This window comes from Orbicella franksi, chromosome 15 (assembly GCF_964199315.1).
Source record: "Orbicella franksi chromosome 15, jaOrbFran1.1, whole genome shotgun sequence".
Lineage (NCBI taxonomy): Eukaryota > Metazoa > Cnidaria > Anthozoa > Scleractinia > Merulinidae > Orbicella > Orbicella franksi.
Window position 1 is genome coordinate 6,542,549 of NC_138159.1, and position 15,487 is coordinate 6,558,035.

Here is a 15,487-nt window from a genome sequence, read left to right on the forward strand (position 1 = left end):
CTGACTTTCACACTGAAGTTACTTACTAGTAATCTATACTCTAGTTTTATTCATTAAAAGTATTTCAGTTAAAAATAAAATTTTGACCTGCCGTACAATTGAAATGCAACCGAACGATGTTCCTTCGAAAGAATTTCAAAAGGTGTTATGTACTGTTTTGTTCTGCAATTCTATTTGAATGAACACTTAACAAATTCAAGAAAACGAACTGAAGACGTGCCAGAATGAGTCTCAACCTTTCTGACCTTTGTCTCCTGAGTTAAACAACTCGATAAAAACTTATACCACAAACACCTGGAGGGGCCGCATATTAAAACGTCAAAAATGATCGAATTAACCTACCACTGGACGGTTTCAACATTCTCGCATAGTCGGAGCTCATTAGCTTTTTGTGTCGGTGTATTTCGTTGCGTGCAAAAGCTCCAATTATAAATGGAGATTCAACAGCGCTCTTTTAATTAATTTTTAAAGGATCACTCTTCGGATAAACAAACTCAAACTGGCAGCTGCGAAGAAGCGTAGAAACCGGACAACATTCCAGCGAAGAGGCAGAGTTGCAACCGTGTATCGCGGTGAAATGACGATGTAAGCACCCTAATGTCACAGCCGCGACGAAGTTGATCGGTGACGCCTGAAAGATAAAATAAACACCTCCAGGAATTGTCAGGTAAATACGAGGTTAAATTCCAAGCAGTATAACACATCGATAGCTTTAAATGTTTTCAAGAACAATTTATTCAATCTTTACACGCACATCCCCGGATAGCACAAGTACATATTTAATATATTTGCTGGTGAATCGTTCAGGGTAACAATTGTGTAGCAAGTCCCGGTACACTGAGAGTTAGTCGCGATGAATATGTATCTCTAAGCTTCCTTAAGTTTGAATTCGAAAAGTCCGTGTGGACAAATTTGGGTATCTATTATATTTCTTTGGAATAATCTGCTTGAAGTATTTTCGCTATTAAATATGAATGGAATGAAGCCAAAAAAAGACTTTCGTACTCTGTAGCTTGCATCAAGTTTAAACACGAATTAAATATTCGCTGAACGTAGCGTACAGTTTTCGAGCCTCTCACTGAAAGGAAGCAAGTCCAGTCCTACTAGTTTCATTTAAAACGCAGGTATGTTTGAAACACAATGGTTTACAATTTAAACAAAAATAATCGATAACAAAAGTTTCTGTCTGTTTGTATTTATAATCCCAAATACGCTATGAACATGGTTCATTCTGTTGGTTCGTTACGTTCTTTTCATGTATTTGAATTAAAACCCTGTTGAGATAAGAATTATAATTATGAGTTCAGAGAAACCTTGTTATTTTAATTGTTTTTTTTCAGATATATTTTTATTTTCAGAGTTTCATATGGATCTTCTTAAGTTAGCTTAGCTCGAAAGAAATTGGTACAGACAATATCTCTTAATTGACTCACTGTTTAGTTCAATTACCATCTGGAACGTGGCATCTTATGTTATTGCACAAGAGAAATTAATATTCCTGTTTGATTCCAGCTCATCTTGTCGAAATGAAGGGTCTCAGTAAGCGGTGTTTCAATTTTCTATAACCCAAACAGCCTTGTATATTTCCACACACGAATGTCTCGCGTTTTTAGCTCCGGGTTCCCTGTAAAGTTGTACTTCGTATTCAGGGTTCAGTTTGAAGACACAAAATACAAGCTTGACTTATACAAGTATCACCTAACCTCAACAAAATATTATAAATTAAAGCATTCCTCGGCAACAGCCCTGGGGAACCCTTCATGTTCCCAGCACACTCGATGAAAATATCACCCGGGCTTACCTAAAAGTGATTTTCAACCCAGCAAGCTAGACAGACGATCAAAAAAAAACATTTTTTATAGATTTGATATTTTTTCCATGGAAAGCACACCTCAACAGAGTGAAATAAACTTGACTCCAGAATCTACCAGGGGGGATTTAAGCACGCTGGTATATAACAAAAAATAATGATATAAAAAAAAATAATAATAAAACGAAAAATCTTTACCAGGTTTCGAAAGCCCTGATACTGGACAGTGTGATAATTAACGAATAGCCAAAGTTAAAGCTTTCAGGCTCGCAAAACGTTTAGAAGAGTAATTCAAAACACTTTTTTTGCACTTTTCTCTGTAGCGATGCATTATTGTTTATGCGTAGTATTGTGGTGTCGAAGATTATGAATTTCCATAGTCACAACAGTGGACTCACATCTACCGAATTTTTACTGTTTATAACTTAAAACTTAACAGGAGCCATAATCGGGGACGGAGACCGTAAGCGCGCGCCATTTCTAGTACTGGGGTTGTCCCCATGATATGGGACAATAATTCTATTTTTAGAACAAATTGCGCCATCGCCTGCGGCACACGCGCGTACATGCTGCGAGGATTTTTGCGGATGTCGCGCGGGGGAAATGGCGTCCCAAATTCCCGAAAATTTTCATGTTTTTGGCTCACAACTCAACGCGTTTGCGTCTGTTGGAATTTTTCTCAAGTATTTTCGTCGTAAGCTGCTCCAGTTTGAGTGAAGTAAGACAGTGTCGAATTTAGGTATGTTCCGCTTTAAGCTTATATATATCGCTGACCAAGTTGTGTTCCGAGGGATGCTTCTTTTACATGAGCTGTACATTACTCCACTTTAAATTTCACATATGTTGAAGATTAACAGCTTTTCCATTACACTGCAAAAAACCAGCTTGATATATTTAGATATAGCAGAGCTTCAGGACTTCATAGTTTCCTGGCTCCTCTTGCCACACGCTTGCGAGGAATTTGCCAGTCTATCGCGACTGAAAAGTAAAACAAAATAATGGCTAGTTTGGTCAGTTTGAGTTTCGCCTGAATTGTAAGCAACGCTTGATGTTTCGTCAAGGCCTAGTAACTTTACGTCCGTAGATACTGCTCAGTTTTATCCGTGTAAAAATCCAGTAAATTCTCTGTTGTCGATGAATTAGAGCGCCCGCCGATGCGTGTTTTGTACAGTCAGTAAACATGACAAATTGTACTTCCACCGCACTTTCGTGTGAAAGCGTACATCGAACTCAAACAATAACTCTATATTTTTTAAATATGTTTAAGATCGATAAATGTTTGAGAACATATTAAAAGCTAAGCTGAAAATATGTGAATAAAGCAGAAATAATCAGCAAAGTTACGATGACGCTTTCTTTAATCAACTTCGAATAACGATTTCGATTTTGTTGATCGAGTTATCAAAATTCCTTGTCTATTTTCATTTTCGCAGTGTAAAACTTCACTATGCTTATGTTGAAGAAACACACATGATGTTAACAGCCTTTTTTGTGTTCCGTTTGTTGCAGCATCTCAGAACAAAAGATAACGAAAGAAATCTTTGTCAAGATTTGTTGACAATTGAAAATACCGACTCGGACTTGAAAGTGCACGAGCTGCACTATGCAAATGAGCTAATTGTACGCGTCAGACTTTCCTTTCAAAAACTTTTGCAAACTCACCAAACAAGCAGAAACAATAAGAAACCATCGAAACAGGTTTTGGTTATGATTAACCATTGTCTGAGAAACTCACAAACTAACTCGATACCAGAGTAGAGAGTTTTATTGCATAACTTTTCTTTACAGAACAAACGCAAAATCTTACTCGTACAACTAACGCGAGCAGATATTATTCATTCACAGCGCGAAATTGAAGTCTTGTTTTCGACCCTGAAAAAGCCCCCTTTTCCGTTAGCTCAGAGCATAAAACTACATATAAGCGCCCTGGTTCGTATTCCCTGCCTTATTCCCTGCCATCGCTGTGAAAAATACGCAAGATAATCTCTCAAGGTCTCTCAACTCTCACCATTTGATCACGCAACGTGACAACATCCACGTGAGAGCCCGCGACATGTGCGTGGATCCGCGCGGATATATGACGTCAGGATGGCGCAATTTGTTCTAAAAATAGAAAAATTGTCCCATATCATAGGTGCGCGTGGATCCCAAGGCTTACGGTCTCCGTCCCCGATTATGGCTCCTGAACTTAATCATTATCAGTAAAAAATGTTTCAAAAAGTGAATAGGAAAATAACATCGAGAGTCAGTCTTCTGTGAATTTTCATCCGATGTTTTCGGCTGTATTGATTAATTAGAAGGAATGGTACACGTACCGGCTTGTTTCTCATGTAGATGACGGATGGTCGGGGGAAAGGGGTCAAAAGATGAATGAATCATGCTCGCAGTGAGAGGGGGAGTTGTTAAAGACCACCCTTTTTCTAAAAAAAGGAAAGAAAAACAACGGCATAAAAGTTCCCAACCAGCCAAACCTCTCACCCTCCGTCTCCGTAAATTATTTCAAATCCGAAACATACCCCGTGTTATGCATAGCGAGGTGTTTGATGTGCCCCCCCCGTCCCACACACACACACACACCCCTACCCGGGTCTAGGTAGAGCAATGTTAATAACGAAGGAGTCAGGCATGTTTTATTTGTGGCTGACATAATTATTTCCTCTTTCCGTACCAATATGAAGAGCGATTTAAATGGTTCAGAGTTTCTGATATCAATACCAGTAGTTTCACATCATTTGAATGGATTTTCTGTATTTACAGCATCTAAGACATATTACAGTTGATAATTTACAGATTTTATTTAACAAAGGTTTTTTGTCTTTTGTTTGTTTGTTTGATTGTTATTTCGCGATTGCCAAACCCCGCTAGCTTTCTCAGCAAAATTAAAAAGTCTTCAATGGCAGTAGATGGTTACTGCAATATTAAAGGTACCCCGAATGCATATCACGAAACATACCATTAATCATAAATTGTGCTTACGAAATTATTAAAACATGTGTCCTCACATTTTTGACATTGCGCCATTAAGCCAGAATCTCTGTGAACAGTTTAAATAACAATGTATTTTTTATTTTCCTTCAAATGTGCCAAACTCATGCTATTCGTGATAGTAGTTACTTTTCAAGCCAAGCTTAAAAATTTTCCCCCAGCAACAACTGTCTAACGTTAAAATTTTTATTTTGTTTCAGACAGTCTGATAGAAAATTTTAATGAAAATTTTAAAGTATACATAAACAAGACTTAATAATTTTCAAGGTTTTTTTTCCGTTCCTTTGTAAATTTCATTTACTATACCTCTCAACCCAGCAAAGATAAGTTTACAGAGTTAAAAAGATATAAATATGCATGTTTAGTTTCTAAAGCAAAATAAAACAGTTTTAAATTAATGTTTGAGCTAGTTTCTTTCTTTTTCGTGGTAATTTTGCTCCGGGCCGACTTTGCCAAGAGGTCTGAATAATAAACGAATAAACGAATAATAATTATTATTTTAAGGTGTCCGTAAAACAAACCATCAAAATAAAGGAGCTTTTTGTTTTTCACTTTATTGCATAAAAGGAAGCAATCTAATCTTCAAAGAAGCCGAGATCAAACTTCGTGGAATCAAAGCGAAATAACAGTTATTTACAAGATAAAAGAATTTTGGTCTATTCTTTTCAAATTACATTGTTGTATGTCAGTTAGGTATAGCCGATTGCTCTGAAGTTCACAAAAGCAGACAGTCTAATCTTCAAGGAAGCCGAGATCAAATTTCGTGGAATCAAAGCAAAATAGCAGCTAGTTACAAGGTAAAAGAATTTTGGTCCATTCCTTTCAAAATTGAGAATTGAAGATCAAATATGTAATAATTTGCCTTTTCTCCTTTGGATATTAAGCCACTTGGATTTAGCCACCCTCTATCAGATCTAGCAAGCTACCCATTCTATACAAATATTCCCTGACGAATATGAACTATTATATTAAATTTTTTAAAAGGATTGATTTTGTAATTGTAAAAAAGGCCTCGTGGCATTTATTACAGAAAAAGCAGACACCTTTTATTAGTGCTAGCTATCCATAAATGGAAATATGCCCCGCATATATAAACTATTGCCTGATGATTGCTTCGCAAGAAGCATGAAACTCGGAGTAGCGAATAAATGTTTTTGAATTAGTCCGACTCCATAAATCTATCTATTTACAGCTCTGGTTTTCCATTGAGCACTTTTATAGCAGATGAAGTCTTCAGTTTATCCGTTGGTAATTATTAAACTATTATTTTATATATTTTTTAAAGGCCTGATTATGTAGCTGAAAAAAATATTAAATGCCCTCGTAGCATTTATTCTGATTTTAGAAAAAGCAGACATTTGGTCTGGACCTTGTATAGATGGACAATTGGTTTGCTTGTGTTCCACTGTATCTCTTCTCTAAGTGCTTTCTCTGGCCGTGAGGAAATTGCTTTTTTATGAATAGTCACACAGTTGGAGATTATAGACAAGGCAAAGTTGAATAATTCAGTTTGGGGTTTGGAGAGCAGGATGATAACCGAGATTTGATGAATTTTAATCCTGATTTCCGAATCCGTGTTTTTCAGTTTTATCAGAGGAAATTTTGGCTTTTCCAAGTTTCACATTTATAAGGTACGTCTTGTCATTTTATGCACGGTACAACGTTTCAGGGCCTTATTAGGGAGTTTAAGTAACCATGACGACTACGCGGAGGACAACGTCGACTAAAAATGATTTTATGTTTTACCTATGGATCTCGCGATACTCTATAGTTGTTTACTTTGTTTAGCACTGTCAAAACCATCACGAAACTGAATCTGGAACAAGGCGATAAATTTGAAATAAAGATTTAAAAAGTTAGCCGTCGTGGTTCACGTTCTCCAGACAACCCAGTCAATTCAAATGCAGAGGACGACAACCCAAGAATTATAACACATGTGCACAGCCATTGTTCTGCTCATTAAACCTTTTGTTTACCGAAGTTCCCGTTGTCGTTGCCGGCGTGGTTTTCGTAAACTCCCTATTATTATTATTGGCAGAGCAAGATGGCCGCTGTTTGCTAATTTTGCACGCAGCCGGAACAAGCTGTTTCTTTCTTAGCTCTGTAAAAGCACTTTACGCCAAGCTTGGTTCTTTTAGCGTGGCCGATTAAGATCTGATGTCCCTTAGACCTTACAACCAGATTTTTCGAGATACGGAGCTTATCCGCATGGCCTATTGAAATACAATACTTTAAAAAATGGTGTAAAAGGTGTTTACACACACGAAATCATGTTTAGGCTGTTAATGTTAAATTCTTGCTTGTTTCAGCGTTCATTCAGTTCCATTTAAGTACTTGGACAGGTACTTACTATTCAGAAATGCTTGATCCCGAAAATTGACTAGTATTTCTTAGAAGCAATGGCACTGTCAGTTGTTTTCTTTGGAGAAAAAAGGCTCTCTTATCTTACTCTTGTAACCTTCTGTCGTAGCCATTCTTTCCATTTCGCGGCGCAGCTTGGCAACATAAAGGAACAAGTTTTGTGTCCATTTTTCTTTGACAATGGTTTGCCATGCTTTTAATAGCATGTTTTTCTTTCAAATGAAATCAAACTTAATTGCTTTTCTTTAATGCACGGCCACACATGAAGCAATAAAAAAATATATGCCACAGGTCAGGAAATCGTCAGGAAATTTTATTTTGAGTCAGGGAACATTGACATTTTGACGAAAAGTCAGGGGAACATTTTCTTATCTTGTCTTGCCGTTAAAAATATGTACTTTCTGAGAGTGGAGTAAAGAACCAGGATATATTTCAAAACCCAGTATCAGCTGATAGTTTTAGTACATAGAGAATGAATGATAATCCGAAAATGATCATTGTGTCGAAATTCAGACAACAATTGGCAAAACTAGAAGTTATAAGAGCTACGCCATCATCAGACTAGAATATGCATACAAGCTAACTCTTAAATGCGGTGTTAATAACAATGAAGAAACGAAACAAAAAGTGATACTCAAGGGAAAAGGCAAAGTTCTTTACTGGATTTGAGTCCTTTGTTGTGGGAAGGTGTCAGGCGTTTGATGATGTAATATGCTTCTTTGTACAAATTTGCTCACCAAGTACTTGTAGCAATGTCATACAAATGACAACAATAATTTTATTATCGAATCAAAGATCACTGTTGTCGTATCACAGACAGTTTTTGTACGGCCAAGGTTAGATCAGATCCGCAAATCATTCATTGCTTGCCTGTTTTGTAGTTTCTATTTAGCTGTAAACAGTTCCGAACCCACACTTAATGTACGTTGATTAATCCGAAAGTTTAATTTCTTAGCGATTGCTTAATCTGAATCTTTAAAGATTATGTTTTTTCCCAACGATTCAGCTCTTTTCCCTGTTTTCAAATTGAATTTTAGTGAAATTTAAAACGTCCTTGAACAGCGTCAATCATTGCTACGTGACAGTTAAATCTGTTTTTAAGAGTTTTTGCCCTGTTTCTGAGGAAACAAAAAAACCTGTTTTAGATATTGGTTGAACACTCTTGATATTGAAGCAATACAGTCCAATCACATTTTGCGTGAGCAAAAGCCGTTGTGGGTTATGTTTCTGGATATCACCGAAACGATCATTACGGAGGCAAAAGCAAAGAAGAAATTATTTAAAATTGGACTGATTTAGAGCTTAGTTGATTCTTTTGCAACCTCATTAATGATTTTCAGGTGAATTCAGTGGTATAGTAGTCTTCCGTGACTGAAGAATGTAGTTCTTGACAGGAAAAGAATTCAAGGTAAGCAAAAAGGCTAATATTTACAGGTGTTGCTGGTTTTTTAATGAAATTCAATAAGCCAATCCTGCAGCAATGCTTTCAGCTTCGTTAAGGAAGTTGCAGGTCTTTTACTGCTGTACAAGTTGAACGAAAGAGGCCAAACGTCTCGCTCTGAAGAACATATGTACGTATATGCGACAATAGCGTGTTCCTTTCCATTGTTTTATTTGGAAATAAACAGTGTTTTCTTTTCCCTAGGAATATTTGAGTTAGACTTATGATGTCGATTGCACCCGTAATATGAAACGGAAAGGAATAAATATATTTCGAGTAGTAAAATTTCGTTTATTAATGTGATGCCTTACACCGTTCAAGCAAAAACATTGGTGAAGTTGTTGTCCATTTATTTTGCTTTTATTTAAATCAATCTGGGTTGATATTCTTACAGGTCAAATTTATACTTTTTGGATCGTTGTTCTCAGCGTACGTTAGTTAAAGGAAAATGTTTTGCTAGAGTGGCTTGAGTAGCTTCAAAAGAACCGCCTTCGTGGCCCTGAGCAAGACAAAATATTTTGTGACGATAACAATGACATCTTGGAAATTTTTCACAAATTCATTTCAGCGAAAAAACCGAATCATGAACAATTCGATCTGATATTTAAGAAGGTACTGGTTGATTGATGTGGCTTAGTGTGGCTTTTAATACAATTTTCTTTGCGGTGATAAAACTGACAACCCTTTTCAATTTAATAGCAAAGTTATCAAGAGGAGTTTGTCTTGATGTTTTCTGAAATGGTTCACTTTCGCTGATGTGGTTGGTTGTTTGCTTTCTTCGTGACCACAAACCTAACAGCCTCACTAATTCTTTGCCCGCCTATTTTGTCAAAGGCAAACTTGAACGAAATACGATGCCAGTAATAGTATAAAGTCAAAATTCTGGTTGAAGTAGGAAGAAGGGCTGGACATTTTCGCAAGACTGAGAGAATTGTCTCTCTTTTTTCTTTGTATCTCAAAGCCTCGAGCAAATGGTCTAAATTTAACAGAAAACACGACTGATTAAAATCGTAGGCTTTTAATTTCATTTCCGATGTTCATGTACTTTATAAAAATAATAATGATTATAGGTCCGATTGAATGTAGGTCCGGACTTCTTTTATAGTTATTTGTGTTTAAAATGTACATGCAAAAATTACGTTTAGAAATATTAAGCAACACATACACGTTTTCAATAAATGATTATTACTTGATAGTTATAAAACTGAATGTGATGTTCTCGCGAATTCTATTTAAGACATTTTCAGCGTTCCTATCAAGTCTAAGTAGACCTCCACTTGTAAACTAATGCAAACGCTGCAATCTGATTGGCTGAGCTATTGTTCACTATCAGCCGTTAGTTTACTTTAGCTGGAGGTCATCTACAAAATGGCGACGTTTCCTCGTTTTTCCGAGGTTTCGGAGGAACACTTAGAAATTTCACAGGAGAATTAGATTCCTAAGAAGACTAAAAGAAGGACATTCGCTATTACTCGATTTTAAAAAACTCAAAAGTGTATAGCAGAAAACTGATAAACACGGGAACGCAGCTGCAACTTTGAAATGACAATTCAGTCCGCGTTTTTTTTTTCTTTTTGCGAAAATGTGAAGTTTAATTTACGAAGAGGATTAAATAACTGCAAATCATTATTTGAAGGAAATTTAGTTAGAACTCCACTAAAAGGCTGAATCAACTATCGCAGAAATCAAGAAGTCATATCTAATTGATAAATCGAAGTACGGCTTTTAGCACGCGGCTCCTCGCCGGATTTTTTCTTTTTTTCTTTTCTTTTTCTTTTTTTTCTAAATCAGCTTAATCCCGAGATAAGAAACCGAGTGGTATGGTGCACCGGAGTGAAGGTTTTGAACTAGCGGCATGAAAATATTCTTAATTTTTGGCTTAAAGGTATATAAAATTGTAGGTTTTATACTGTTTCTACTAAAACAATTAGACTTCGCTCCCTCGTTTGTCAATTCGGCCACGCCTCCCTGACTTTTCGCTCTTATAGTTCACTACTTCATTTTCTCCGATTCTTCTTGGTTTAAATTGATCACGTGAGGCGATAGTGTTGGATAGTGATGGATAGTACTCGTCTGTGAAGATTTTTCTGTAAGCATGCGAGCTAGCTTATATGAAAAGCAATGAAAGACGCATTTTGTTGTAATAGGTATGACTTTTTTGCATTTGGCTTTCACGCCTTCCATCCAAAAAAGTTAAAAATAATTCAATATGAGTTTCGAAATGGCGCGCGCGAGAAAATCTAGCGATGAACAATAAAGACATCAGAGTGTTAAGTTTCTCGGAACTATATCGGTCTGATAGTTGCCACTTGGAAATTTGATGTTCTTAAAACTGTAGCATGCTTGCCCTTGAAGCTTCGCTTCTCGGACTTATATTTGTTTTTAGAGCATCAAATTTCCAAGGGGCAACTATCAGCCCATAGTTCCTCGACAGAAACACTCTATTGTTTAAATATAAAATTCGGGCTCGTAGTCTAATTGTCAAATAGACAGAAAATAGCAATCTAATGAGATTCGTGCATTTCCAACAGAACACTCTGACTGTATCATTTCGAAGACAACCCCATGGCTGGCTGAACTCTTCTGTGTCTATTTAATGTGTATATAAGCCTTGGCCTTCCTCCCCTGATTTTTACCTTTTGCATCTTTTATCTTATTATTTGTTATTTGTCACCACACTTCATTAAGATGTTGGTACCCGAAGTGTATAGCGAACGTTTTGAGCTTTGGCTTTTAAGGGGTATAATTCCACGAATAATAGTCTTCCCCCACTCTAGATTCTGTATTCCTAAGGACTAATGGAATAATTAAAAGCGCATTCAGTTAATAAATTAAACTACTGAGAACAATCGATTAAGAAGATTGACAGAGTAACCAAAACATTTTTGTCAAAATAGTAAAAAACAACAGAGATTTAAGGTTAGCGCCTCTTTTATTTCCTTTAATCGTTTTTCTTCACTTAACCTCAGGATCAGAGTTCCTAACGTGGACCTTTGATCAACTGCATGGTCAAATGATTTTTCCTTTTTTTCAGGGAAAGAAGTGGATATAAAGTGATGCAAATTTTTCTTTGATGTTCTCGCCTTTCCGCTTTACGTTTTATAAGCTGCACAACGAAAGTTAATTAGTACCTTATTTCCTCAGTCGTGTAAGGAGAAAGATCAGTCATTTTATTTGTGAAAATAAAACTCTGTTGCAAAAAAAGTATTGATTTCCCTGTATGAAGAAATTTAGCTATGAGGGTTTATATCTTTTTACCTCACTAATGCAATTTGTCAGTCGCCAAGCGACTAAGGAGGAGAGGTTAAATCTATTTACATTTGGCGAAAGCTTAAATTAGGTAAAAAAGAAAAAAAGACTCGCATTTTGCAATGAGCTAGAACGGAAGATGATATTGAAAACGTGGAAGTGTCACCGACTTTAGTCATTTAAGTCAGGAAAACACGCTTCGGTAAATAATATGCGAACACATTTTGTCTGATGGAAAATCTTTAGGGTTGATTAAGATTTATATTGGTTCCAAAACTGCAACAAAAGCGAGTAATTAAGGCAATGTTGACAATTTGTCGTTTGAAACTCAGAGAGCCTCTGGTTGGGTCAAGTTAATTGCAAAGAAAATGAGGTTTATTTGGGCCGAAAACTGAAAACAATGTTGTAAATTGTCTTTGGAAAGCCGCGAAGCCTCTTTCCGTGTGTAGAGTTGATCAACGCACGCGATAGGTACTAGTTGCTTCCCCGTAGAACATACCACGTACAAGCAACGAATTTATCGCACTGCAGAGCTTAATATCACTTTCATTACTGGCGCAGACAACGGTGTTTTAGAAAATGTAGTCTTATCGTAGGTGAGTAGAAGTTTGAGGTTATGTAGTTATCACATTGAAATCGACAAGAAGGCTTACCATATACAGGATAAGGGGAAAGAATCAATGGTGCTAAGTGCGATGAACATAGTAATACAATGGAGGGGAGACATGACAATTTATTAGGGGCAATAAAGGTAGATATCAAACAGTTCATTGGGAAGTAGCTCGTATTCAGGAATCTGGAATTCACAGCACGTAAAGTTTAGTTGCTCGAATTGTAAAGCCCCGATATTATGCTACAGAACATATTTAAGAAATTAAACGTTATATAAATATTCTGGCGACTTTATAAGTGCTGTGTGAAAGTCAATGCGGATCTAACTAACCGAAAACGCGTTTTCAGTTTTGGCATAAAAGAAAAATTCAGGACCCATGCATAGACACAGAAAATATGATCGCTTCAGGTTACCTTTAAATGAAACCGAGCAGGGAAAATGTCCATCACAACTGGCATACTGAATAAATTCCAAAACGTGTTTACATGTTGACATTACGTTTCATTTATAAAATACGATGTGGAGAACATAATCAAATTGCCTTTTAATGCATGCATATAATAGTACATCTGCTATTGTGCCTATTTAAAATAACCAAAATTTTTCAGAAAAATACAACTGCAGCATTTTTAGATATCAGACGACGTACAGAAAGAACCTGAAGTATTGTTATCCCTCAGATCATTAACTATGCTCAGATAAGTGTTCGAGACAGTGGTAAGCTAGCTAACTGAGTACGTGAGTTATGGAAATAAAATTAAAAATATGACATTTCGAAGCAATTTTTGAAAGTGCTAAACGTTTATGAAGCCGTATACGTTATTTAAATATGATATCCGTCTTAATTATGAGAGCTGAATATGAATTTTAATAAAAATTACAAAAGCTGGATATATAGGCAATTTAACTTGCGTAGTACTTTTTATTCACACCGTGTATGAAAAGCGATTTCTTTCCTCTCTTTGAGTTCATTTTCTTTCTTCTCTTTTTTACTAGTACGGGAAATTACTTTTGCATTAACTCGAGTCTAATTTTTTTCAAATACTTCCCAATTATAATGTATAGCAAACGTGACTGTATATCTTGGAGATCAAAGGTGAACTGAAAAGCGTCAGTGACAGTAATTGAAAAATAATTTAAAACTAACATAGCAATAAGGATTATGAGTTCTAGAACTAAAATGTTCAAATATTTTTTAATGAAAAACATATTTGTTGACAATTTCAGCGTATACACCTTAAGATTAAGGTTACTATTTTCGGCGGCTAACAACAGACGTTTAGCGGTTTGAAGGATTTTTGTCATGACAGCCTGTCCTTCGTCACTTAGGGTATGTAATGGCGAGAAGAGAACTGGGAAAAATGACGGGCGGCCAAATTCTTTTGGGATGAAATTTGACGGTGTGATATATTTTTTCGTTGCATTACATAAGCAAAGCCAACTCACCATGTCGATTCTCTACAAATTAACGGCGGGTGCTCAAAGCTTGAATTCACACTTTTTTGTGTGATCTACAATTCAAATGCTACCTCACGTCTCTTGTAATAAATTTGAGATTGTTGAGTCTGCTACTCATAAACATTACCACAATAGCTTATAGAATGAGTTGTCAGAACCTTTGAAGCTTTTCAGAAAGAACTTTGTTGAAACAAAACGTATGATGGTGTACCAAACGACTTCCATTTTCGGCCTTCAAATTGCACATTTGTCACGCATGTGCAAACGACACTTTCAACAAAAGCAAAATTAACACCACAACAATGGTTTATAGAATAGGCGTCAAAAAGTTCGAAGCTTGGCAGACTGAGCTTTGTTAAAACAAAATGTAAATGGCGAACCGAACGACTTTCATTTTTGGCCTTCAAATTGCACATCTGTCACGCATGTGAAACAAACAAAGGCTTTCCACGTGAAACAAAAATCAATCCCATTAACTTTCAAATACCTGCTAAATGTTTAGCGTGTTGGGAAACTTACATAAAGTTGTAAATTCTAGAAACCTTCTTCCTCACAATTAGGCAGAAAGTCTAAGGTGATAAAAAATGGCAAAACTGAAAATATACTGAACGAAACTTAAACCGAAAACGCTTAAACCTAAAATAGAGAACCTTAAAGTTACTTCCCACCTTCGCAGGTGCCCTTCGGGAAAAAAATCGTACGCGCGCCAGTTTCAATAAAACCCCAACAAACTATACATCATAAGAAAGCTTAATAAATGTACTTTACGAAAAAAATACAATTTCAGCAATGTTTTCTTTTAGGAAGTGTCAGGAGGCGGTAAGGCGTGAAACGACCGAGGCTTCTTCTATTGAATTTATCGGGTATCGGATTCCGCAGTACGAGTAAAATGGCTGCACAGTCTTATTCATAAGGCATCAATCAACGAAACTGTGTCGGGCTTTTTCGATATTCTGATTGGTTGTCTAGATATCCACTTCTAAAGTTGGAGTAGCTAAAAATATGCGAGACGTGTTGCGTAAATGGACGCCACGGGAAAAATGTGTTAAATATCAAAATTTCCCGACACACTTTGGTTTGTCATTATCTCTGGAATGTTCTGGCAAAATTTCACGAAAATCCGTCAAATCTGCATACCCTATAAATTCGCTCAAAGTGGATGTATTCCTCCAAAAATCAATTGCGAGATTTTAGCTTGTAAAGGTTCGTAAACAACTCGCGCCACGCCCGGAGATTATCCCGCCTAATAAAACCGCAAGCCAATGGAACAACAGGACCTCCTAGTGCCTATGACAATAGATCAAGATTTCCCGGGAAAAGCATCGCATTGCAACATGTTTTTTTTTATCTCGCTCAGTGGAGTTCAATTCAGGACGGCGACGTAATATAATGGGCAAAGACGCCAAAGGCACCGGCAAAGACAAAACCCGCGCCAAAAAGGTTAAAGGCGGAAAATGTGCCGCTGAAAAACAAGACGTTAAGAAATCGACGGACAGCTTAAGAAATACCCTTACCGGTGAAATGAGTTCCCTTGGGTAGGTTTCATTTTCTTCATCACTTCCGCCAGATT

At 36.6% G+C, this 15,487-nt stretch overlaps 1 protein-coding gene across 4 annotated transcripts in view; it reads left to right on the plus strand.

The window, feature by feature from the left end:
- LOC145469681 (uncharacterized) overlaps window positions 1-15,487 on the plus strand; it is a 75,706-nt gene that overhangs the window by 7,586 nt on the left and 52,633 nt on the right. The window contains exons 1-3 of one of the 4 annotated variants that reach the window (XM_081453439.1): window positions 5,539-5,592; window positions 6,381-6,426; window positions 8,497-8,564. The exons of 1 other annotated variant lie outside the window; for it this stretch is intronic. The gene's annotated coding sequence lies outside the window, so the exon portion shown is untranslated. Of the gene's footprint in view, window positions 1-5,538; window positions 5,593-6,380; window positions 6,427-8,387; window positions 8,565-11,823; window positions 12,443-15,487 lie in introns of those variants that run through there. 2 more of the 4 variants (XM_081453440.1, XM_081453442.1) reach the window with 2 other exon arrangements.